Raw genomic sequence first — 27,978 nt, forward strand, 5'->3', positions numbered from 1 at the left:
TAGATCGAATATATTCTGCCTGGAAGTCAGTGTTGAGTGGTGTCCCGCAGGGCTCTGTTCTTGGGCCTCTGCTCTTTGTAGTTTTTATAAATGACTTGGATGAGGAGGTTGATGAGTGGTTTAGTAAATTTGCAGATGACACAAACGTTGGAGGCACCGTTGATAGCATCAAGGGCTATTACAGGCTGCAGCGCGACATAGACAGAATGCAGAACTGGGCTGAGAAATGGCAGATGGAGTTCAACTTGGATAAATGCGAAGTGATGCATTTTGGAAGGTCGAACTTGAATGCTGAATATAGGATTAAAGACAGAATTCTTGACAGTGTGGGGGAACAGTGGGATCTTGGTGCTCAAGTGCATCAATCTTTCAAAGTTGCCACCCAAGTGGATGTGGTTGTTAAGAAAGCATATGGTATTTTGGCTTTCATTAACAGGGAGATCGAGTTTAAGACGAGGTTTTGCTGCAGTATTGTGTCCAGTTCTGATCGCCCTAATATAGGAAAGATTCAGAGGCTTTGGAGAGGATACAAAGAAGGTTTACCAGGATGCTGCCTGGACTGGAAGGCTTGTCTTACGAAGCAAGGTTGACTAAGTTCGGACTTTTCACTCTGGAGAGAAGGAGGAAGAGAGGTGACCTGATCGAGGTATACAAGATAATGAGAGGAATGGAAAGAGTCGATAGCCAGAGACTTTTTCCCAGGGCAGGATTGACTAGCACGAGGGTTTATAGTTTTAAGGTGTTAGGAGAAAGGTATAGAGGAGCTGTCAGAGGTAGGTTCTTCACACAGAGAGAGTTGTGAATGCATGGAATGCGTTGCCAATGGTGGTGGTGAAAGCGGAGTCATTAGGGACATTCAAGTGACTGCTGGACATGCAAATGGACAGCAGTGAATTGAGGGGTGCGTAGATTATGTTATTTTATTTTAGATTAGGAATAATCCTCAACACAACATTGTGGGCCGAAGGGCCTGTTCTGTGCTGTATCTCTCTATGTTCTATGTCAAGTCCATGCCCCCCCCCCACCCACTGACTTATCCTCCACACCTGGCACCCTCTCTTGCCGCTGCAGAAGGGGTAAAACCTGTGCCTAAATCTCCCACCTCACCTCTATCCAAGGCCCCAAAGGATATTTTCACATTTGGCAGAGATTTTCCTGCACATCCACCCACCTCATCGACAGTGACAATTGCTCTCGATGTGATCTCCTCATCATTAGGGAGACAGGACGCCAACTGCAGCATTTCAAGGAACACCTGTGAGATAAATGTGGCTGACCACTTCAACTCCCTGCTCCCACTCCCCCAAGGACATGCAAGTCCTGGGCCTCCTCCACCGCCACATCCAAGCCACACATCAACTGGAGGAATAACGCCTCATCTTCCTCCTTGGGGCCCTTCAACCACATGGCATCAACATTGACTTAATTAGTTCCTAAATCTCCCCTCCACCCACCTCATTCCAGATTCAACCCTCCAACTTGGCACTGTCCTCATGCCCTTTCCTACCTGTCCATCTTCCTTCCCACCATCTGCTCCACCCTCCCCACTTACCTATCACTGTTACCTTATTGAGTTTTGAGAAGATTTGTAGCTCAGGTTGAGTTTCTGGATGTAGGTTTGCTCGCTGAGCTGGGTGATTCGTTTCTAGACGTTTTGTCACCCTACTCGGTAACATCGTCAGTGGGCCTCAGGTGAAGCAATGTGCATGATACTTGCTTTCTATTTATATGTTTGGGTTTCTTTGGGTTGGTGATGTTATTTCCTGTGGTTATGTCTTTCCTGTGGTGATGTCATTTCCTGTTCTTTTTCTCAGGGGGTCGTAGATGGGGTCTAACTCAATGTGTTTATTGATAGAGTTCTGGTTGGAAGGCCATGCTTTGAGGAATTTTGTAGGAATATTACTATTACCCTCCACATGCATCCACCTAGTGCCTTCCTAGCTCCCTTCCCCTCAACCCCACCCCCCCCATTTATCTTCAGCCCCCTTCACCCTCCACATTCCTGATAAAGGGTTTATGCCAAAAATGTTGACTCTCCTGCTCCTTGGATGCTGCCTGACCTGCTGTTCTTTCCCAGCACCACACTTTGACTAGAAAGGTTTCAGCCAGGAATGAGAAGGGAATAAAAAGATGGGGGTGTAACATTATTAGTTAAATCAATTGTGAGGAGGGATAATATATGAAAGGAAGCATCAAACAAGGCTGTGTGGGTTGAACGCAGAAAAGAAAAAGGGTAGCTACACTTCTAGGCATGTGCCATAAATCCCCAAATACTTGTAGAAAGTTAAAGAAGCATATATGTAGGCACATTTCTGCGTGCAAAAACAACAGTACAGTCATAATTGTAGATTTTTGGGACACAAGCAGTTTGAAAAGAGCAAACAGAACAAAATTCTTGAACAAGATCAAGTTATACCTTTTTTTCTGACAAAGAATGCAAATGAAAAAGTGGCTCAACCGTGGCTAACAAAAGAAATTAAGGACGGTATTTAATTCAAAGAAAGGTCATATAAAGATGTTACTCAAGCCCCCCGCAACACATTAACAGCACAGAGATGGAACAAGTGGAGAGTGTCAAGCTCCTGGAACATCAACAACAAGCTTTCTTGGACTCTTCATGTGGATGCACTGTTACAAAGGCCCAACAATGTCTTCTTCCTCAGGCAGCTGAGGAAATTTGGCATGACGGCGAATACCTTTGCTAACTTTTAGAGGTGTGCCTCTGAGAACATTCTGTCTGAATGTATCATTACCTGGTATGGCAACTGTACCATTCAAAATCGGAGATGGTTACAGTGAGTGGTGAACTTGGCCTGGACAATCACAAAGGCCAACCTCCTATCTATAGAATCCATCTACCAGGCCTGCTGTCAAGGAAAGGCTGCCAGCATTCTCAAAGATCCATCCCACCCTGGCAATGCTTTCCTACAACCTCTACCATCGGGGAGAAGGTACAGCAGCCTGAACATGCACCAGCTGGTCTCGAAACAGTTTCTACTCTACTGTTGTTAGAATACTGAATGGACTCACAAACTGTTAGCATTGCCGCTGTATACCTATTATTTAATTACTACTTTAATATTTAATTAATTTGCAAATTTTAACTCTGTGATCTACTTGTATCGCTCGCAAGACAAAGTTTTTCACTGTGCCATGGTACACATGACAATAAATTCAATTCAATTCAATTAAAGTTGCTAGAAAATGTAGCTAGCCTGAGGGAGCAGTTTATAATTCAGCAGAAGAGGACCAAGAGGTTAATTAAGAGGGGAAAAATGGAGTTCAAGGGTAAACTTGCAAGGAACATAAAGGTAGACTGCAAGAGCTTCCATAAGCATGTGAAAAGAAAAAGATTAATGCAGGTGGATGGGGGTCCCTTACAGTCTGAAACAGGATAATTGATAAGGGAGAACAATAATGGAGAAAAATTAAAGAGTACTTTAGTTTCGTCTTCCCAGGAGAAAACACAAATAATTGATAAAAATGCTTGGGAAGCAAGGTTTTTTTTTAGAAAAGAGGAATTGAAGGAAATTAATATTAACTTTTTTAAAAGTGCTGCAGAAACTAATAGGATTGAAAGCTGGTAAATCCTCAACATCTGATAATCTATATCTTTGAGTACTAAAGCAGATGACTGAGGAAATAATAGATGCATTGGTTATCATCTAAAATTCTACAGACTCTGGAACAATCTCAGCAAATTAGGGTGCAAAATAGAATCCCATTTTTAAAAATTGGAGGGAGGTAGAAAAACTGGGAATTATACACTGTTTAGCCCAGTATCTGTAGTCAGGAAAGTTATAGAATCTATTATAAAGGATGTGATAACAGGATGCTTGGAAAATATGAATGGGGTTACACAATGTAAGGTTGGAGTTATGAGAAGGAAATCACATTTGACATAATTGCTGGAATTTTGGAGGACATAACTAGTCGAAAGAATGTAGTGCATTTGGATTTTCACAAAGCTTAGTGAACAAAGTTAAAGCACATGGATTGAGAGTAATATACTGGTGTGGAATGAGAATTTTTTTAGCAGACAGGAAACAGAGTAGGAGTAAATGGGTTGTTTTCTTAGTGGAGTACCACAGGAATCAATGCTTATGCCTCATGTCTTCATAATATACATCAAGGATTTGGATTAGGGAATCAAATGTAATATTTTCAAGTTTGCTTACAGTATAAAACTGCATGGGAATGTGAATGGTGAGGAAGATGTAAAGAGGCTTCAGGGCAATTTAGACAAGCACAGTGAGTAGGCAAATAAATGCCACAAGCAGTATAACATGCTCAATTGTGAAGTTATCCATTTCAGTAGAAAAAACAGAATGATAGTGTGTTATTTAAATTATGATAGATTGGAAAATGTTGTTGTACAAATAGACCTTAGTGTCCTCGTACATCAGTTACTGAAAGTAAGCAAGCAGGTGCAGCTTGCAGTTAGGAAGAAAAATGCTTTACAGTCCTTTGTTGTAAAATTGTTTAAATACAGCTGTACAGAGCCTTGGTAAGACTGCACTTGGATTATTGTGTGCTGTTTTGATCTCTTTATCTGAAAAAAGATATACTTGCCACCGAGGGAATGCGGCAAAAGTTCCCCAGACTGATTTTTGGGATGGCAGGTCTGTCCCATGTATGAGAAGAGATTGGTTGGACCTATATTCACTGGCATTTAGAATAAAGAGATGGTTTCACAGTGGAGCATATAATATACTAACAGGGCTGAGTAGGCAAGATGCGGGAATAATGTTTCCCCTGGCTGAGGTCCATTGCATGGTGTCACACCTGTAGGCCATTTCAGACTAAGACGAGGAAGAATTTCTTCACTTAAAAGGTGGTAAACATGTGGAGTTCTCTACCATTGAAGACTGTGAAGGCCAAGCTACTAAATATATTTAAAAACAGAAATAGATTATTGGAGTAAATATGTCAGTGGGGTATGGAAGAGAGCAGGAATATAGTGTTGAGATGCTGAATGGTACAGTGGGTTTGAGGGGCCAATGGCTTAGTCCTCCTCCTATTTTATGTTTCTATTCAAAATACTGTTTCTGCTGAGCATGGAACAACTCAACAAAGGAGAGCTTAATTTTAAAATTAGTATTGGGAAATAAGTAGTTAGTTAGGTGAAGTAGCAGTGGGTGACTATTTTGGACACAGTGATCATAATTATGTTAGATTTTGCATTATTATGGAAAGAGAAAAAGATAGATTGAGAGAAAATGTTTTAATTTGAGAGATGGAATATTTTGCAAAGTTGTGGGCTTATCTGGCAAAAATGAGCTGGTTACAGCTTCTTTAAGTAATTTCAGTTACAAATCAGTGGGAGGCACTCAAAAGTGAAATTCTACTAGTACAGTGTAAGTATGCACCCACAATAAAAATGATGACATTGCCAAATCTAGAGCACCCAGTTATCCAGAAGCATACAGAGTAAGATAAAAAGATAAAAATGGAGCTTACAACAATCTCAAAAAAAATTTATGAAACTTAGATAAGTACAGAAAGTACATGTTGAACTGAATAATGAAACTAGGAACACCATAGGACCATAACATGTAGAGCAGAATTAGGTAATTTATCCCATCAAGTCCACTATTCAATCATGGATCATGTACTTCTCAAACCCATTCTCCTACCTTCTCCCTGTATTCTTTGATCCTCTTACAAATTAATATTTTCTGTGACATTAAGAATCTCACCCATTTTCTCTAACTTCCTCTGACTAAATGACAGTTAATTCCACAGATTAACTATCCTCTGGCTGAAGAAATTCCTCCTCATCTCAGTTCGAAAGGATTGTTCCCCCCAGGTCCCAGTCTCTCCAACTAGTGGAAACATCTTCACCATGTCACTCTATCCAGGTCTCTCAGTATTCTGTAAATTTCTATGAGATCCCCCTTCAACCTTCTAAATTCTAGGTAGAGACCCAGTGTCCTTAACCTGTCCTCAAATGACAAGGATTTCATTCATAGGATCATTCTTGTGAAACTCATCTGGATCCCCTCCAATGCCAGCACATCCAACCTTAGATATATGGCCTAAACTGCTCACAATATTTCAAATAACGTCTGACCAGAGCCTCATACAGCTTCAGTAGTATGTCCTTGCTCTTGTATTCTGGTCTTCCCAAAATGAATGCGAGTCCTGAAATAGGACTCCCAAGTCCCTTTGTGCTTCAAATTTCTAAGTCTTTTCCCATTTAAAAAATAGTCTAAGCTTCTATTCTTCCTCTCAAAGTGTATAACCTCATCCATTCCACAGTACATTCCATCAGCACTCCTTTGCCCATATGCCAAGCCTCCCCATTTCGTTAATACTACGTGCCCCTCCTTCTTTGTGTCATCTGCACACTTACTAATAATACCATTAATTCCTTTGACCAGATCATTAATGTATAACATGAGTAAGACCATAAAATCCTAAAACATAGGAGCAGAAATTAGGCCATTCAACCCATTTAGTCTGCTCCATCATTCATTCATGGCTGATAAGTTTCTCAACCCCATTCTCCTGCTTTCTCCCTGTAATCATTGATCCCTTGATACTCAAGAACCTATCCATCTAAGTCTTAAATATACTTAATGACTTGATTTCCACAGCCTTCTGTAGCAATGAATTCCATAGATTCACCACTCTCTGACTAAAGACGTTTCTCCTTATCTCAGTTCTAAAAGGTCTTCCTTTTAGTCTAAAACCATGCCCTTGAGTCCTAGTCTCTCCTACCAATTGAAACATCTTCCCAATATCTACTCTGTATTGATCATTCAGTATTCTGTATGTTTCAATTCGATCACCCCTCATCCTTCTAAACTCCGAGTATTAACCCAGAGTCCTCAAACGTTTCTATGTTACGCTTTTCATTAGAACACAGAACACTGCATACAGAGCAAGCACAGTACAGGTCCTTTGGCCCACGATGTTGTTCTGAGCATTTATCTTAATCAAAGATCAACATAACCTACACACCCCTCAATTTACTGCAGTCCATGTGCTTGTCCGGCAGTCACTTAAATGTTCCTAATGTCTCTGACTCTACTACCACTGCTTAAAATTATGAATCCGTGTGACAGTCATTTCTGCTCAGGGGAAATGTCACTGGCTATCTACTCTATCTATGCCTCTTATTACCTTGTACACCTCTATCTCTTCCTTCTTCTCTCCAGTATGAAAAACACTAGCTCACTCAACCTCTCTTCATAAGACAAGCCCTCCAATCCAGGCAGCATCCTGGTAAATCTCCTTTGCACTCTTTCTAAAGCATCTACATCCTTCCTATAATGAGGCCACCAGAACTGGATACAAAATCATGCTGCCTATCACTGATAAGCACATTTTCTTCCAAATCAGTATATATCCTATCCCTTAGTATCTTCTCCAATAGCTTCCCTATCACTGACGTTAGGCTCACAGATGTATAATTACCTGTATTATCCCTGCTACCCTCCTTAAACAAGGGGACAACATTAGCAATTCTCCCCTCTGGGATCTCTCCCATGCAACATCTCCTTCCTCATCAGCCTACCATGGGTAAACTTAACAAACACCTTACTGAAGCCCATGTATATGACATCTACATCCCTTCCCTCATCAATAACTTTGCCATCTCTTCAAAGAATTCTATTTGGTTTGTAAGACATGACCTTCCCTGCACAATATTCCAAGTATGGTCTAACCAGGGTTTTATCGAGCTGCAACAAAACCTCGTGGTCTTAAACTCAATCCCACTGTTAATGAAAGCCAAAACACCATACGACTTGTGAACAACCCTATCAACTTGGATGGCAACTTTGAGGGATCTATGTACATGGACCCCAAGATCCCTCTCTTCCTCCACACTGACAAGAATCCTGTCTTTAACCCTGTATTCAGCATTCAAATTCAACCTTCCAAAATGAATCACTCCACATTTATCCAGGTTGAGCTCCAACTGCCACTTCTCAGCCCAGCTCTGCACCTGTCAATGTCTTGTTGTAGCCTGTAACAGCCCTCAACACTATCTACAACACCACTGACATTTGTGTCATCAGCAAACCTACTAACCCATCTTTCCAGTTCTTCATCCAAGTCATTTATAAGAACTACAAGAGAATGGCCCAAGAACAGATCCCTGCAGGACAGCACTAGTCACCGACCTCCAGGCGGAATACTTTCCACCCACTACCACTTGCTATCTTCTTTTTGGTCAGCCAATTCTGTATCCAGACATCTACATTTCCCTGTATCCCATATCTCCTAACTTTCTGAATGAGCCTATCGTGGGGAACCTTAACCAATGCTTTACTGAAATCCATATACACCACATGCACTGCTCAACTTGTCTTGACACATCCCCAAAGAACTCAATAAGACTTGTGATGCATGACCTGCCCCTCACAAAGCCATGTTGACTATCTTTAATCAAACTATGTTCTTCCAAATAGTCATAAATCCTATCTCTCAGAATCCTTCCCAGTAGCTTGCTTACCACAGACCTATGACTCACTGGAATGTAGTTCCCAGGGATTTCCCTATTTCCTTTCTTGAACAAAGGAACAACATTCGCCTCCCTCCAATCATCCAGTACTACTCCTATGGAGAATGAGGTTGCAAAGATCATCGCCAGAGGCACAGCAATCACATTCTTTGCTTCCCATAGTAACCTTGGATATATTTCATCCGGCCTTGGGGATTTATCTATCTTGATGCTTCCCAGAATTTTTAACACATTCACTTTCTTGATATTAATCTGTTCAAGCCTAATAAACTGGTCCACGGTAATGTCACTATCAACAAGGTCCCTCTCTCTCGTGAACACTGACATAAAAACTCATTTAGGGCCTCCTCTACCTCTTCAGATTCCAGGCACAAGTCCCTCCACTATCCCTGATTGGCCCTACCCTGTCTCTGATCATTCTCTTATTCCTCATGTAAGTGGAGAACGCCTTGAGTTTTCCCTAATCCTTCCCACCAAGGCTTTTTCATACTCCCTCCTAGCTCTCCTCAATCCATTTTCGAGTTCTTTCATAGCTACCCTACAATCCTCTAAAGCTGTGCCAGTTCCTTGCTTCCTCAACCTTAAGCTCCTCGTGAACCTCCTCTGCACACACTCCAAGGTCAGTACATCTTTCCTGAAATATTGGGCCAAAATTGCACACAATTCTCCAAATGTGGTCTGACCACAGCATTATAGAGCCTTAGAAGTACATGCCTGCTTTCATATTCAAGTCCTCTCAAAATAAATGCCATCACTGCATTTGCCTTCTTCACTACTAACTAAACCTGTAAGTTTACTTTGAAAGAATCCTGGATTAGACCTTACAAGTCTCTTTGTACTTTAGACTTCTGAATTGTATCCCCATTTAGAAAATAGTCCATGCCTTTTATTCTTCCTACCAAAGTGCATCCCACATTGTATTCCATCTGCCACTTCTTTGCCCACTCTCCTAACCTGTCCAAATCTTTCTGCAGTCTCCCCACCTCCTCTGTGCTACCTGTCCTTCTACCTATCTTTGTATTATCTGCAAACTGAGCTAGAATGCCCTCAGTTCTTTCATCTAGATCATTAATATATAAAGTGAAAAGTTGTGATTCTAACACTGACCCTTGCAGAACTCTACTAGTCACCAGCTGCCTCTCTGAAAAAGAACCCTTTATCCTCAATTTCTGCCTTCTGCCAGTCAGCCAATCCTCTATCTAGTACCTTGCCCCTAACACAAATGAGTTCTTATCTTATCTTACAGTCTCCTGTGCAGCACCTTATGAAAGGCCACCTGGAAATCGAAATGGATCACATCCACTCCTTTGTCTAACAGATCTGTCAGGCATGTCAGCCTTGACGAAGCCATGCTGACAGAGCCTAATTTTACCACGTACTTTCAAGAAGGCTGCAATCTCATCCTCATCAATGGACTCTAAAATCCAACCAATGTCCAAGGTCAGGCTAACCAGCTTATAACCGTCTTTTAACTCCTTCTTTCTCATTCAGGTGTTACATAAGTCATTTTCCAGGCCTCAGGGACCCTCCTTGACTCCAGTGATTACTGAAAGATCACCACCAATGCCTCCAAAATTTGCTCAGTTATCTCCTTCAGAACTCTAGGTATAATTCATCTGGTCTGAGTGAGTTATCTACGTCTGACCCTTCATATTCCCCAGCCCCCTTCTCCTTAGCGATGGCCATTACACTCACTTCTGTCTGTGACTCTATTGAAGTTCTGTTATGCAGCTGGCGTCTTACACTATGAAGACTGATGCAAAGTACCTATTCAGTTCCATCACCATTTCCTTGCTCCCGATGACTACTTCTCCAACCTCTTTTCCAGCAGTCTAATGTCCACTCTTGCCTTTTGCTTATCTTTTGTATAACTCAAAAAACTCTTGCAACATTCTTTGATATAACATGCTAGCTTACCTTCATAGTTCATCTTCTCTGCCTTTTATTGCTTTTTAAGTTGCCGTCAGCTACTTTCTGAAGGCATCCCAATCTGTGATAGTGAAGTGGTTTGCTGACTGCAGGAAGACATCAATGGTTGATTGAGTGGGTATAGAATTTAAACTGGAGAAGTGTAAAGTTATGAATTTGGGGAGGGCAACCAAAGCAAGGGAATATATAATAAATATGAGGGCTTTGAGTGGGCTTGAGTACGTGAGAGACTTGAGAGCAGGGACCTGAAAGTGGCAGGACAGGTATGTAAAGTTGCAAAACAGACATATTGGATGCTTTCCTTCATTGGGCGAGATATTGGATTTAAAAGCACATATGTAATGCTGGATCCATGTAAGACGTCACTAGGCCACATATGGAATTTTGTTCTGTTCTTCACATTACATGAAGGACATATTGCTCTGGAGATGTAACAGAAGAAATTTACAAGAATATTGCTAGGGCTTAAGAATTGCAGATATGGGGAAAGATAGAAAAGGCTTGGGTTGTTTTCCTTTGAACAGAGAAGGCTGAGGAGTGACTTAATCAAGATATACAAAATCATGAGAAATTTGAAAAGAGTGGACAGGGATTACCTGTTTCCACTAGCAGAGATCAATTACCACGGTGCACACATTTAAAATGATTGGTGGAAGGTTTAGAGGTGACATAAGGAACAACCTTTTCACCCAGATGGTATTTTGTGTCTGGAATTCACTGCTTGATTTAGTGGTTGAAGTGAAAACCTTCAACTCATTTAAAAGGAATCTGGACCTCCACCTGAAGCATTGGATCCTGCAAGGTTACGGACTAAGTGCCAGTAAGTGGGATTAGAATAAGTGGCTGGTTCAATCAATTGTTCACACATAATTGGCTGAATTGCCTTTTTCTGTGCTGTTTCTATGGTTCTATATTGAAATAAATAACTGTAACTGTACAAATTACTGAATGGGAGAAAGTGAGAACTGCAGATGCTGGAGATCAGAGTCAAGAGTGTGGTGCTGAAAAAGCACAGCAGGTCAGGCAGCATCTGAGGAGCAGGAGAATCAACGTTTCAGGCGTAAGCCCTTCATCAGCACCACACTCTCGAAATTACTGAATGAGCCATATTGAGATACTTTGTATGTAAATGTAGATGCATTGTGAAAGTGATAAAGTGGTGATGATTTAGAGAGAAGCAACAAGAAACAGAATCATAAAAAGTCGATGCAGGAGTAGGCTATTTGGCTCTTTGAGCCTGTACCACCATTCAATATGATCAAGGCTGATCAATTTCAGTATTCCACTCCCTCTTTCTCTCCATACTCCTCGATTACTTTATCCACAAAGGTCACGTATAGCTCCCTTCTTAAATATATCTAAGGAACTAGCCTCAACAGCTTTCTGCAGTAGAGAATACTACAGGTTCACAATTGTCTGAGTGAAACGTCCCATCAGTATTTTATATTTCTATGAGATTCCCCCTGACCTCATTCTTCTAAATTCCAGCGAATACAAGCCCAGTTAATCCAGTCTTTTTTATGTCAGTCTTGCCATCCCATGAATCAATCTGGTGAATCTTCACTGGACTCATCAATAGTAAGAATGTCCTTCCTCAGACCAGGAGACCAAAACTGCACACAATACTCAAGTGTGGCTCATATATCTGCAAGAAGACATCCCTATGCCGATACTAAAATCATCTCATTATGAAGGCCAGCATGCCATTAGCTTTCCTTGCCATCTGCTGCACCTGCATGCCAATCTTCAGCGACAGCTCAACCAAGACACCCAGGTTTCATTGCACCTCACCTTTTCCTAAACTACCACAATTCAGATAATAATCTATCTTCCTATTTTTGCCATCAAAATGGATAACCTCACATTTATCCACATCATATTTCATTTGCCAGGTATTTGCCCAGTCTGTCCAAATCACCCTGCAGCCTCTTAGCATCCTCCTCACATCACAGACTGCCACCCAGCTTAGTGTCATCTGTAACTGTGGAGCTTGTGCATTCAATTCCTTCGTCCAAGTCGTTAATATATATTGTGAACAGCTGGGGTCCCAGCACTGAACTCTGTGGTACCACACTCATTATTGCCTGACACTCTGAAAAGGATCCATTTATTCCAACTCACTGCTTCTTGCCTGCAAGAAAAATGTAGTCCAAGACTTATATTTGGATTGAAGGGAGATATGATACAACCTTGAATTTTTTTTGCTGTGTTAATAAATTATTTTATATACGTACCAACCTTTTCCTAGCTACAAATAGTTCTGAAGAAGGGACACTGGATCCAAAAGGTTAACTCTGTTTTCTCTTCACCTGCTAAGTTTTTCCAGTAAATTCTGTTTGCGTTTTTGATAAATTATTTCACTTGGAATGTCAGTGCAAAAGTAGAAAGCATGGTTTTAAGTATTGGAAGAAACGTTAGAAGGAATGTTTTCTCTCTACAGAGAACTGCAAATATATGATGACAGGGATCTCACCTGCCAGCTGGACAGCCACCGAGAATCCATATTGTCTCTTTTCAGGAAGGCCATCAAACTATGTGGCACAGTTGTAGTCACCACACTAGTACTCCAGAACCTAATGCTAATGTTCTGCAGATACAGGTCCAAATCCCTGATGTGGCAGATGATGAAATGTGAAAATCTGTCATCCTCACCTAATCTGCCCGCACGTGACTCCAGGCGCACAGCAAATTGACTGACTCTAAACTGCCCTCTGGTCAATTAGAGATGAGCAATAAAATGGCTCAGTCAGCAAGACCAACAGACCACAAAATAATTAATTAAAAATACACAAGGGATCAAACGGCTTCTTCCAGAAATAGGCACCAAGGCAATGCAACAAGGTGATTTGTTTATTTTTGATATAGTTGGTATGGAGTGGTAATGTCATGGTGACTTTTATTTCAACATTACTGCCAGACTTTAGAACATAAAACATTGAACACTACAGCAAAAAGATGTGAATGAAAATTATAAAGTAAAACAAAATCACTGAAAGGTATGCGATAAATTTTATATAACTGAACTCTGAAGAAGGGTCACTGGGCCTAAACATTAACTCTGAATACTCACCATTGATGTTGCCAGACCTGTTGAGATTTTCTAGCAAATTTTTTTGTTGTTTCAGACCTCCAATATCCGCAGTACTTTTGCTTTAAAATTAATCTTATGTTCAACATACCACTGGTTTACATAATTAACTACATTGGGTATAACTTACTTTTCCCCATGGAAACTGGCTGTGTGGGTGAGTGACTCTATGAAATTGTGATGAAAATTGAGTCATGGAGTGACTGCCACTTCCTTATTGTCTGACTAAAGCAGGGTTGAGATAGCTCATAGTTATCCTTCTCACCTGGTGGCATCCAGAAGTTTGTAAGTGGTTGATTTGTGTTTACGTAAAGACCTCATTGAGCCACTGGGTACAATAGCAGCAGAAGGAACAAGGGAATGATATACTGTGGGGGAAGGCTGCCCAAAGATACCTGGTGGCTTACATATAGGCTCGATGGGATTGCAGGATTTGTGGGAGATGCTCCTGATGAGGCATTCTCCAGCTTAGAGTGAAGTGCCCCTGCTGATATATGCAACCTAACCAACATCTCAGGTCTATCTAAGCAAGCCTGATTTAAATTCATTCCCTGGTCTCTTCTCTGGCCTTGATCATCTGCAGTCCCAACAGCAGCCACTGCTTCTGGTGGTAAAGTTGGGCATGATGAGCTGCTAGCCCTCTGACCAGTTAGCAGTTCTTGGAAGAGCGCTCTTTGCCTTTTAACATAACCAAGCTCTGACAGCAAGCAGTTCACCATCTCCTGGATGCTATTGGATTCCTTCAGAGCTCAAAAATGGCCAACAGCAGTGTTGTCCTGTCTTTTCAGCTGAGTCAGTATGGTAGTTAATCAGTTGTTTCTAAAGTCTGTGCAAAGTTTAAAAAGTAAAATCTGAATAAATGCTCTTACCCATGACTGTACTGGACAACATTCTGGCCAAACAGGATGCCATCATTATTTTGGAATCGCACTTTTATATTGGTATCAATGTTGAAGGTTCTTGACGTGTTCAGGGCTGCAAAATGCACATAGAAAAAGTTAAACAAAGAAATAGTGAGCTTGGTAACACTGTACAATACCTCTTTGTTTTCCAGCAAGCTAACCCAGTGAAGCTTAATGGGAGAAGTGGGGATCAGGTACAAAGCAGGAGGAAGGTGGAAGAGTACAAAACAGGAGAAAAGATACCAGAATGGGTCCGGGGAGGGCAGTGGAGAACAGGGCAGAGAAGTGGTTTGTGTTCAGAACAGGAGAAGAAGTGTCAGGTACAGAGTGGGGTAAGGAGGGTCAGGGTATGGAGCAGGAAAATGAGTGTTGAGTGTGGAATGAGTGAAGGGGGATCAGCCTGGAGCAGAGGTCAGAAGGGGTCAGGTCTAGAGCAGATGAAATCGGGGAAATTGGACCTGGAGCCGGTGAAAGGAACATCATATCCAGAGTAGGGAGGGGGAGCTTGGTCTGGAGTAGGGGAAGGGAGTTTGTTTTTGGCAACAGGGGAAGTGAAGGGTGAGATTGGGTCCCAAAATGATGGGTGCCTTTCAGTTCTGGACATAGAGGAGGTGCATTAGGTCATGGGGTAGAGGAGAGAACTGTCAGGTCAGCTGGGGTTTGAGGGAGGTATAGCTGGGGACATGTCAGGTAAGGTAGGATTCAGTTTAACAGTTAGGAATTAGTGTAGTTATTCAGTAGTTTAACCATTTCTGAGTAACTTTTTAATTAATTGAAGCAGACCCTCTGAATTCTCTGATTCAAGCAGATGTTTTCAAAGGGCTCCAGTGGGAAGACTTTTGTTGAGCCGAATCTTCAGTGTCCTGGACAATTCCTTGTAAGTCTACTACTGTTCCCATGCATAAACCTCAGTTACACTTGAAAAACAATTATCTAGTATTGGAAAATGCATGTCAAAGTTACTTTTTGGGGTACATTGAGAACAGCCAAAGTGGCACCATTTGTCAGGAGTGCTCAGCATAGCAACAAGCCTCTGATTGATCAGGTTGCACCATAACGCAGACTCTGTGAGGGAATTACAATAGAGAGAAAGAGTGAAGAAAGAAGACCCCCAGAGGCACTGTCTGCATCGATCATTTTCTCTTCCCTTCCTCTGTAAAGTTGCTCTCTCCTGTCGAAAGAGGAGGGAAATGTCCATTTTCAAATGGGGAAAGAAATTATCTAATCCCCAAAGACACCAGAAAGACCCCAGGTCCAATGAAGCAATCAATGAACTAAAGACAAATCATCACTGCATACATCAAAGAATCATCAAAGAAAGGAAAAGTATTATGGAAACAATCCATCTAGTTTTGTAATTTTGAACTACTCATTTGGAACTGTGTTCTTCTGATTTTATTTATTTCAAAGAAGATCATAGAATCACTACAGTGCAGAAAGAGGCCATTCAGCCCAGTGAGTTTGCACTCACAACAGTATGGGGCAACTACTAAGCCATCGTGCCACCCATATAAGATAAAGTTGGTTTGGTCCCAGAAGGCTACTCCCTCATTAGATACCTCAGGAGATATTGAGAATATGGGTCCTTCATTGGTAACCTCAGCTGGTGCAGGGAGTCAATCCATGCTGTTCTATTGGTATCATACTATAACACAAACCAGCCAACCAGCCAGCAGGGCTAACCAACCCTCCAAAAGAAAATGATCCTTTTAACTTATCAAGACCACCTGCTGTCCTATCTTCCTTATTTGTGTTTTGCTGTGTGAGTGGGTTGGGGGGGGAGGGGGGGGGGGGGGGAGGAGGAGGAGTCGAATGTTTAAAAAGAGTAATGTTTGAGATTCATAAATTAGAAATCTCATGCTTCTTGTTCTTATTCAATTTAAGAATGTTACAATACATAGCCACTTTTATTTTAATGAGGGAGCCTCAGGGACTATGATACTGCACATAAAAATATATTTAAAAGGAAGCTTTTTAAAAATCATTTCATGGGGTGTTGGTATCACTGTCATGACCAGCATTTAATTGCTCTTGAAATCAGGGTAAGTTTAGAGTCAACTACTTTGACGTTAAAAATTACACAACACCAGGTTATGATTTATATGGAAGGAGCAGCACCCCGAAAACTAGTGCTTCCAAATAAACCTGATGGACTAAAACTGGTGTTGTGTGATTTTAAACTTTGTTCACCCCAGACCAACACTGACTCCTCCACATCATACTTTGATGTTGGTCTGAACTAACGTAGACAGCAGGCAAAGACAACAGATTTCATTCCCTAAATGACATTAATACTGTAAATAAGTTGAGCTTTTATAACAGGTGATCACAAAGGGTGATACTGTAGGTGTTCATAACACACTGCCAGGGAAGTAGTAGAAGCAGATATGATAGCAATGTTTAACAGATATGATAGCAGATATGATAGCACTGTATTTAGACAGTCACATGAACAGGCAAAGAATAGAGCAATAAAGACCATATGCAGGCAGTTAGGATAAATTAGAATGGCATCATGGTTGGTGTAGATATGGTAGGCAGAAGTGGCTGTTCCTGCACTATCCTGTTCTATGTTCATAACCAAGAATTTATCAATCTCTATCATGAAGACACGCAATGACTTGGCCTCCACAGTCTTCTGCAGCAATGAACTCCACAGATTCACCACTGTCTGGCTCAAGAAATGCCTCCTCATCTCAGTTCTAAATGGTTGTCCCTTCACCCTGAGGTTGGGCTTTTGAGTCCTAGTCTCACCTACTAGTTGGAAACACTTTCTCCACTTCCACTCTATTCAGGCTTCTCAGTATTTTCTAACTTTCTCCTCCTTATTTTCTCTAGTCCTATCAACATTAGCTATGTTTCCTTCTATCAAATACCTGGAGCCCACTATGGCAGATGGTGGAATTTAAATCCAAATAATGAAATCTGGAACTAAAACTAGAATGTACAAATTAAGGGTAGTCAGCATTGCTTTACATAGGGGAGCTCTCGTATCACAAACTTGATTGAGTGTTTTGAGGAAAAGATGAAGATAGTTAATGAGGGTAAGATACTAGACATTATCTACACGGGCTTTACTAAAGTATTTGACAAGATCCCTCATGATAGGCTAGCCCAATAGATCAAATCACGTGAAATCCATGGTGAGTTGATAAGTTGGATACAAAATTGGGTTGGTCAGAGAGGGTAGTTGTGGATAAGTGTTTTTCTGACTATAGGTCTGTAAGCATCAGTGTTCCACAAGGATCTCTGTTGTTTGTGATATATATAAAAGATTTGGGTGAAAATGTTGATGGTCCAAGTAGCAAGTCTGCAGGTGACAGACAAATTAGTAGAGTTGTGGAGAGCAAGAAAGAATATTAAAGGATGCAGCAGAATATAGATCAGCTGCAAAGTTAGGCAAAGAAATGACAAATGGAGTTAAATCCAGACAAATGTTAGGTGATGCATTTTGGGAGATCAAATGCACGAGGAAAGTGTACTGTTAATGGCCAGAACCTTAGGAACATCGATATACAAAGGGATCTTGGGTACTAAATCCATAACCGCATGAAAGTTGCAAAACAAGTGGCTAAGGTGGTAAAGAAGACATATGACATGCTTACCTTCATTGGTCAGGGCACCAAAAATTGGCAAGTCATGTTGCAGGTGTATAAACTTTCTTTAGGCCACATTTGGAATAGAACATAGAACATACAATGTTACAGCACAGAAACAGGCTCTTCTGCACACCCTGTGCCAAAGAATGATGCTATTCTGAACTAATCCCATCTGTCTGCACATGGCCTATATCCCTCTACTATCAACCAGATTAAGCATTTAAATGCCCCATAAATATTGCTATAATATCTGCATGTTCAGGCTCACTGGCATATAATTTTCTGAATTATCCCTGTTGCCTTTTTGAACAAAGGAACAACATTGGTTATTCTCTAGTCTTCTGGGATTTCACCTGTAGCTAAAGGGGATACAAAGATCTTTGCATCATCAATCTCCTCCCTTACCTCCTTCAATATCCTGAGATTGATCCTGTCAGGTCCTGGGACTTATCAACCTTAATATTTTTCAAGACAAGCAACACCTTCTCCATCTTAATTTTGACACATCTTAGAGTATCAACATATTCCTCCCTAATCTTACCATCATTTACATCATTCTCCTTGGTGAATACTGATGTTAAGTACTCTTAAGGGCCTCACTCATTTCCTCTGACTCCTTGCATAAATTCCCTCCTTTGTCCTTGAGTCCACTTACACTTTCCCTCGCTACTCTCCTGTTCCTAATATTAGTATGAGTAAGGGCATAAAAGTTTACAAGGAGAAAGCAAGAGAACTGAGTTGAGAAATTTATCAGCCACGATTGAATGGCAGAGCAGAGTCAAGAGGCCAAAGGACCTAATTCTGCTCCTATTTTACGATCCGATGGTTCCCATTCCATTCCTTCCACCTCTAATATGTCATCTCCACCTCCTTTTTTCCATTTCTAAGCTTCCATCCCACCAGAGGAACGATCTGTCCTGCCAAGGTATTTTTATCTTTGATTTCCCCATATCATCCATTGTTTTGTTTTCCACCAAATACTTCCTTCTGCAACCACTGACACTAAACACTGCAATCTGTAAACGTGTCACATATTCCACCTGCCTTAAGTGCCTCCATGCATGTTAGGACCCACCCACCTAAGAAACCAATGATTAGGCATGTCTTTTAAACTGGGAGAAAGTAAAGACTGCAGATGCTGGAGATTAGAGTCGAGAGTGTGGTGCTGGAAAAGCACAGAAGGTCAGGCAGCATCCAAGAGCAGGAGAATCCTTTAAACTGACCAATCAAAACATTTTGGAGAGACAAAAACTGAACATTATCGTTACAGATTTTATCTGCTTGAAAAATTACAGAAGATGTTTTCCTGTGAATATATGACTACTAGATGATGTGTTGCTTACCTCGAATGGAATACATATTATTTTTCTAAATGCGAAATAAAGTTGGCTGTGAGCTTCTGAAAACTGGGACAACATCCACAATATTCACTCCTTCACCACTGACTCACCATAGAAACATTGTGCACCATCTAAATGAGCACCAGATAAATTCACCAAGGATCCTTAAAAAGCAACTTCCAAACACATGACCACTACCATCTAGAAGGACCAGGGCAGCAGATACACGAATATCACCATTTGTAAGTTTCACTCTCAGTTATTCACCATCCTGGTTTGGAAATATGTCACTGCTTCTTCAGTATCACTGAGTCAAAATCCTGGACCTCTGCCTCTAACAGCATTGTGGGTGTACCTACACCAAACGGACTGCAGTGATTCAAAAATGTAGCTTGCCATTATCTTTTCAAGGGCAACTAGACATGGGCAATAAATACTGGCCTAGCCAGCAACACTCACATCCCATGAAATAATTTTAAAACTTAAACCTTATAATAATCCAGAGAGAGTGATACAGTCCTACGGCACAGACACAGGCCCTTCGTCCCAAACTGGTCCATGCTAACCAAAATCTCCATACACACTAACCCCTGTACTTTGCTCAAATCCTTCCAAACCCTTCCTATCCATGTATTTGTCCAAATACCTTTTAAATGTTGTTAATGTACCTGCTTCAACGACTTCCGCTGACAGCTCATTCTATATGCATACCACGCTCTGTGTAAAAGGTTCCCTTTCATTCTTTTCCCACTAACCTTAAAATGATGCCCTCTTGTCTTCAATTTCCAACCCTTAGAAAAAGACTGAGTGTATTCACCCTATCCATGACCCTCATAATCTTATACACATCTATAAAATCCCCCTTCAGTCTCCTATACTCTCAAGAAAAAAGTCCTAGCTTGTCCACCTCTCTATTACTCAGACCCTTGAGTTCCAGCAACATCCTTGTAAGTTTCTTCTGCACTCTTTCCAGTTTAATAACATCCTTCCTATCGCAAGGTAACCAAAACTGAAGACAATACTCCAAGTCCGGCTTCACCAACATCCTATACAACTGCAGCATGACTTCCCAACTTCTCTACTCAATGCTCTGACTGATGAAGGCCCAGTGTGCCAAAAGCCTTCTTGACTGCCCTGTGACTCCAATTTCAGAGAACCGTGCACCTGGATTCCAAGGTCCCTCTGTTCCACTACACTCCTTCATGCCCCACTATTCACCCTGAAATTCCTACTTTGATTTGACTTTCCAAACTGCAAAACCTCACACTTGTCTATATTAACTCCAATTGCCATTTTTTGATCCACTTCGTCAGTTGATCAAGGTACTGCAGCAATTTCTGATAACCTTGCTCACTGTCCACAATACCACCTATTTTAGTGTCACCTGCAAACTTAATAATCATGCCTTGTACATTCTCATCCAAATTATTGATATAGATAACAAACAGCAATGGGCCCAGCACCAACCCCTGAACCACACCATTAGTAACAGGTCTTCAGTCCAATTAGCATCCTTCCACTATTACCCTCTGATTCCTACCATCAAGCCAATTGTGTATCCAATTCGCCAGCTTGCCCTGGATTCCATGCAAACTAATTTTCCTGAGCAGCATGCCATGTGGAACCTTAACAAAGGCTTTCCTGAGATCCATACAGACTAAGTCTACTACCCTGCCCTTAAAAATCTTCCTGGTCACTTCATCAAAGAACTCTAACAAATTGTGAGGTGTGATCTCCCATGCACAGAGCCATGCTGACTACTCCTAATCAGTAATTAGAAAAATTTCAAGAATATGTATGAAAACTGACGCTGAAAACACTTAACGGTTCATCCAGTATATGTCAAGTGAGTAACACAGTTAACCTTTCCACTAACAACTCCCATCTCAACAGATGCTACCTGATCCGCAGAGAGTTCTCAGCATTCTTTGTTTAATTCCAGATTTCCAGCATGAACAGTACTGAATTTTTAAACAAAACTTGATGTTAATTTACCGAGGCACTTTACTGAGCATTTATCCAATCAAAAAACAAAGATAATTGTATGGTATGTAGTATATGGATATTAGTCTATAATGCTAACACAACCAAAGCAGAAACAGAAATAATGTTACCAGACCGGTAATCCAAGAAGCCTTCCGCTAATAATCCAGATAACATGAACAATTTGAAAATTTTGAATTTTGGAAAAAGAAAACTGCCATCAGTACAATTATATGAAGTTTCATCTCAGAGTATTCCAGCACTGCTACATCTAAAAGCATAGGTGAAAGGAACATATATTTAATGACACATAGGCAAAGTAGCATAGAAATTTAACTCCAGCAAGAGAGCTGGGTACAAGCAAATTTACCGATAGCCAGTGATAACATTTTGTCCTTTCACATCAGCCGAGAAAAAACATTGAAGCATGGCACTGAAGCATATAAACTAGAAGCAGCAGTAGGTCATTTGGCCCTCTGAACCTATAAGTCATTCAGTAGGATCATGGCTGACCCTCTGCCTGAATGCCATATTCCTGCTTTCTACCCATACCTTTTGATGCCTTTAAACACTAAAACATTATTTATCTCCCTCTTGAATGTATTCAGTGTCCCAGCTCTGCTTCTGAGGTAGGTTCATTACCCTTTCAGTGAAGAAATATATCCTCATTCCAGTCCGGAGGAATCACAATTCTGCCATAACCTTTTTTTCCTTTTTGAAGTAAAATGAATCTTCTATCTCACATCCCTGGTGACACTACTGTTTCAAATTGTTGTCATTTTTGGTCTCACTTATGTTCAAGATGCTGATTATTTTGGGTGTTGGACTGTTTGACAGTTTTATTTTACAGGAAAGAGAACTAATAAAATAGAATTATATTTAAATATTGCATCTCTCTAGACTCACCAAAATAGGTTCGGCATCGCTGAATAAAATGGATTTGATGTGCTACAGACCATGGTTTCAGCACTTTTCTTAGTGCTGAAATTGCAAAAATTGCAAAACTAAAATCTCAGCTACTTAACTATTCAAATGCTGCAGTTTGTATTCAAGCACCCATAGGAAACATACAAGAATAGCAGACTCAATCCTGGTGAACCGGGAAGTGGTCCGTTGCAGAATTTACTCAATGTAGCTGTCGCAGCAGTTGAGGTTAATGAGGTAAATGACATTTACAGACTGAAACCCATTATGTCAAACACAGCTCATTTTTATCAGTTCTTGCCACATTTGGTGATATTTTAAGTAGAATAGTTCGTCCAATCAACCTTGGTAGTACAATATTGTAGTCTTAAAGAAAATAATTAAACTATATTCTCATAATGTGAAAATGACTCCGTTGAATTCCTTTTCTCATAATTATTGTTTTGTCATTTTAAAATGGACAAAGGAAGCCCTGTTTCTTTCAGGAAATCTAACAGGTTTTTTTTCCCATTTTTCCCAGACTGCAGAAAATTACAAAACGTAAGGAATTGACTATCTGAAACCCTTTAAACGTTGCAAATTTCTGTTACCACTTTCAATAACCATGTTGCCAGACTATTAGGTCTAAGTTATAGGAATAGGTTGGCCAGGATATGACTTTATTCCTTGGAACCTAGGAGAATGAGGATTGGCCTTATTGAGGTATATAAAATCATAACAGACATAGGTAGGATGAATACATATAGTGTCCAGATGGAGAACTGAAAACTAGAGGATGTAGGTATAAGGTGAGAGGGAAAAAAGTTAGGAAGAACCTGAGGGGCAACTTCTTTACACAGAGAATGGTGCTTACATGGATTCCTGATGAAGGGCTTTTGCCTGAAATACTGATTTTTCTGCTCCTTGGATGCTGCCTGAACTGCTGTGCTTTTCCAGCACCACTCTAATATAAACTCTGTTTTCCAGCATCTGCAGTCATTGTTTTTACCATATGGAATGGCTATCAGAGAAAGTGGTTGGGGCAGGTACAATAGCAATATTTTTAAAATATTTGGATAGGTATATGGATATAAAAGACATAGAGGGATAGGGACCAAATGCAGGCAATTGGAACTAGTTGAGGGGGCACCAGGGTCAGCATGGATTAGTTTGGGCCAAAGGCCCCGTTTCCATTACTCGAGGACTCTGTACTCTCATTTTTCTATGAAATTAAAATCCTTCACTTTATCATTGTGCTGGATGCCAACTCAATAATGAGCAAATCTCCCCCAGCCTGAGGCATAGTAACCCTCACGTTAAATCACTACCAATCGTCTCTGTAGTGAATGTGCAGCCTTATGGTCCTGTAGAACTACAATGACTTCACCTTTATATTTGATACAATAAAATCAATACTTGATATTTTCTACCAATACCTAAAATTTGAAAACATTAATGAACAAAACCATAATATTAGTCATATGATTATAGAATATCTAAAAAAGCTTTTCATTGTTATCATTCTTTTCATACTAGTTTAGAGCTTGGTGATCCAATTTGAATATAATTATTTCCTAACAATTGATAGTTGGTTACACAGTCATTGCTAAAGTACTACCCCAAGTGGTGGAGATGACCTTGATTTTTTGATATTAGCAACAGTCATAGAGTCATAGAGATGTACGGCATGGAAACAGACCCTTCGGTCCAACCCGTCCATGCCGACCAGATATCCCAAACCAATCTAGTCCCACCTGCCAGCACCCGGCCCATATCCCTCAAAACCCTTTCTATTCATATACTCATCCAAATGCCTCTTAAATGTTGCAATTGTACCAGCCTCCACCACATCCTCTGGCAGCTCATTTCATTCACGTACCATCCTCTGCATGAAAAAGTTGCCCCTTAGGTCTCTTTTATATCTTTCCCCTCTCACCCTAAACCTATGCCCTCTAGTTCTGGACTCTCCGACTCCAGGGAAAAGATTTTGCCTATTTAACCTATCCATGCCCTCGTAATTTTATAAAGCTCTATAAGGTCACCCTTCAGGCTCTGACGCTCCAGGGAAACCAGCCCCAGCCTGTTCAGCCTCTCCCTGTAGCTCAGATCCTCCAACCCTGGCAACATCCTTGTAAATCTTTTCTGAACCCTTTCAAGTTTCACAACATCTTTCCAATAAGAAGGAGACCAGAATTGCACGCAATATTTGAATAGTGTCCTAACCAATGTCCTGTACAGCTGCAACATGACCTCCCAACTCCTGTTCCTGATGAAGGGCTTTTGCCCGAAATGTCGATTTCGCTGCACTTTGGATGCTGCCTGAACTGCGGTGCTCTTCCAGCACCACTAATCCAGAATCTGGTTTCCAGCATCTGCAGTCATTGTTTTTACCTTCTGTACTCAATACTCTGACCAATAAAGGAAAGCATACCAAACGCCTTCTTCACTATCCAGTAGTGAACAGTGGACAATTGCATTGCTGGACTTATGGTTGAGCCATTCTTTAATGATATCTGGCTGCTTTTTTCACTGTTAATTTCTTGGTCTTCTTTTGTTAATGCCTCCAGTAGTGAATAGATTAGATTAGACTTACAGTGTGGAAACAGGCCCTTCGGTCCAACAAGTCCACACCGACCCGCCGAAGCGCAACCCACCCATACCCCTACATTTACCCCTTACCTAACACTACGGGCAATTTGGCTTGGCCAATTCACCTGACCCGCACATCTTTGTGACTGTGGGAGGAAACCGGAGCACCCGGAGGAAACCCACGCAGACACGGGGAGAACGTGCAAACTCCACACAGTCAGTCGCCTGAGTCGGGAATTGAACCCGGGTCTACAGGCGCTGTGAGGCAGCAGTGCTAACCACTGTGCCACCGTGCTGCCCACAATGCCACCGTGCCGCCCACGGCACTCTAAAGCTTCTGCCTGGATGACAGGACTAAATAACCCTTCAACCAAGAGATCAAATCTAAGCTGTTATTTATACCACATCAAGTTATTAATGGTGGTGGACTGTGGCACAATCAACAGTCATAGGAAATATCCCATTCCCAATAATGGGTGAATCAAAAGAGAAGACTGAAACGTCTGCAATTTCAGCCAGAAATATCATGTGAATGATTCATCTCGGCCTCCTACTGAGTCTCTAACATCACAGAAGTCAGTCTTCAGCCAATCTGATTCACTCCACGTGTTATCAAGAAACAGTGCTGAAAGCCACTGAATCTTACAAAAGCTACACACCCTGAAATATTCCAGCAGTGTGACTTAAGTCATATCCCAGAACTAATTAAAACTCCACTCTCAATTATCAGCAAAGTGATGGAAGATGTTAACTACCCAGTCATAATATGTTTACTAACCCAGTAACAACATGTTTACTAATGATCATTTTGGATTCCACCAGGTCCACTTAGTTTTTGACTTCACTACAGTCCAAATGTACAGAAGAGTTGAACTCAAAAGGTGAGATGAGAGTTAAGGTCCTTTTCCTCAAGGCACCATTTGACTGGCATCAAGGTGTCCTAGAAAAACTAGAATTCATGAGAATCAGGGCAAACTGTTACATTGGTTGGAGTTAAATATAGGAAAAAGGAAGATGGTTGTAGTTGTTGAAGGCCAACATTTTAGTTCCAGGACATCGCTGCAGCAGTTTCTTAGGATTGATTCCTAGGTTCAACTAACTTCAGCTACTTCAACAAAGACTGCAGTAGTGAGTATAGTGGATTCTTTCTTAATTATATGTTTTTGGAGAGAAGTCTCTTGATTAAACTTAAAATATAAGCCATAGCTATTAATTTAACCTGGGGTAGTGTTTGTAGAGGAATAAGACGGTGTTATTTTCTGGGTCTGTAGATTGTGAAGGAGCAAAAATGACCTTTGCAGTGATATGTGCATCTTGTCAGGATTTTAAAGAGAGTTTAAGGGTTATCGCAGATTATATCTGCCATAAATGCTGTTGGATGTGAATCTTACCAGATTGAGTGGATCGGTTGGAGAGACAGATAGAAGTGATGAGGAACTTGCAACAGCAACAGTAAGTGATGGATGGCAGTTATAGGAAGGGGGGCAAGTCTCAGATACAGTTGCATAGATGGGTTAACTCCAGGGAGGGTGAGAGAGGTTGCCATCTAGTGCAGGAGTCTTTTATGGATATACCCATTTCAAACAGGTATGCTCTTTTGGAAAATGTAAGGGGTGATGGATTCTCAGAGGAATGTAGCGCCAACAGCCAAGTTTCTGGTATTGAGACTGGCTCTAATGCAACGAGGAGTATGTTGGCTTCCAAGAGGATTCTGTAGTCAGAGATACAGACAGATGTTTCTGAGGCCAGCAGAGAAAAAGCAGAATGGTTTGTTGTTTCCCTGGTGCCAGGATCAAGGATGTCTCAGAAAGGGTGCAGAATGTTCTCACGGGGGAGAGGTGCCAGCAGGAGGTCATTGTGCACGTTGGAACCAATGACTTTGGAAAGGAAAAGGTTGAGACTCTGAATGGAGATTACAGAGAGTTAGGCAGAAATTTAAAAAGGAGGTCCTCAAGGGTAGTAATATCTGGATTACTCCCAGTGCTATGAGCTAGTGAGGGCAGGAATAGGAGGATAGAGCAGATGAATGCATGGCTGAGGAGCTGGTGTATGGGAGAAGGATTCACATTTTTGGACCATTGGAAGCTGTTTTGGGGTAGAAGTGACCTGTACAAGAAAGACGGATTGCACCTAAATTGGAAAGGGACTAATATACTGGCAGGGAAATTTGCTAGAACTGCTTGGGAGGATTTAAACTAGTAAGGTGGGGGTGTGGGACCCAGGGAGATAGTGAGGAAATAGATCGATCTGAGATGGGTGCAGCTGAGAACAGAAGTGAGTCAAACAGTGAGGGCAGGCAGGGACATGGTAGGATTAATAAATTAAACTGCATTTATTTCAATGCAAGGGGCCTAACAGCAAAGGCAGATGAACTCAGGGCATGGTTAGGAACGTGGGACTGGGGTATCATAGCAATTACAGAAACATGGCTCAGGGATGGGCAGGACAGGCAGCTTAATATTCCAGGATACAAATGCTACAGGAAGGATAGAAAGGGAGGCAAGAGAGGAGGGGGAGTGGCATTTTTAATAATGGATAGCATTACAGCTATGTTGAGGGAGGATATTCCTGAAAATATATACAGGGAAGTTATTTGGGTAGAACTGAGAAATAAGAAAGGGATGATCACCTTATTGGGATTGTATTAAGACCCCCCAATAGTCAGAGAGAAATTGAGAAACAAACTTGGAAGGAGATCTCAGCTATCTGTAAGAATAATAGGGTAGTTATGGTAGGGGATTTTAACTTTCCAAACATCGACTGGGATTGCCATAGTGTTAAAGGTTTTGATGGAGAGGAATTTCTTAAGTGTGTACAAGACAATTTTCTGATTCAGTATATGGATGTACCTACTAGAGAAGGTGCAAACCTTGACCTACTCTTGGGAAATAAGGCAGGGCAGGTGACTGAGGTGTCAGTGGGGGAGCACTTTGGGGCCAGTGACCATAATTCTATGCGTTTTAAAATAGTGGTGGATAAAGATAGACCAGATCTAAAAGTTGAAGTCCTAAATTGGAGAAAGGCCAATTTTGACAGTATTAGGCAAGAACTTTCGAAAGCTGATTGGAGGCAGATGTTCGCAGGTAAAGGGACGGCTGGAAAATGGGAAGCCTTCAGAAATGAGATAACAAGAATCCAAAGAAAGTATATTCCTGTCAGGGTGAAAGGGAAG

The 27,978-nt window shown here is 41.2% G+C and overlaps 1 protein-coding gene across 1 annotated transcript in view; it reads right to left on the reverse strand.

Moving 5' to 3' along the window:
* The window catches only part of LOC132830416 (integrin alpha-E-like), a 396,956-nt gene that overhangs the window by 363,294 nt on the left and 5,684 nt on the right, over positions 1 to 27,978 (reverse strand). The window contains exons 2-3 of the mRNA XM_060848093.1: positions 17,998 to 18,053; positions 14,360 to 14,465 (exon numbers count right to left, since the gene is read on the reverse strand). The gene's annotated coding sequence lies outside the window, so the exon portion shown is untranslated. The remainder of the gene's footprint in view (positions 1 to 14,359; positions 14,466 to 17,997; positions 18,054 to 27,978) is intronic.

This window comes from Hemiscyllium ocellatum, chromosome 31, assembly GCF_020745735.1.
Source record: "Hemiscyllium ocellatum isolate sHemOce1 chromosome 31, sHemOce1.pat.X.cur, whole genome shotgun sequence".
Classification (NCBI taxonomy): Eukaryota; Metazoa; Chordata; class Chondrichthyes; order Orectolobiformes; family Hemiscylliidae; genus Hemiscyllium; species Hemiscyllium ocellatum.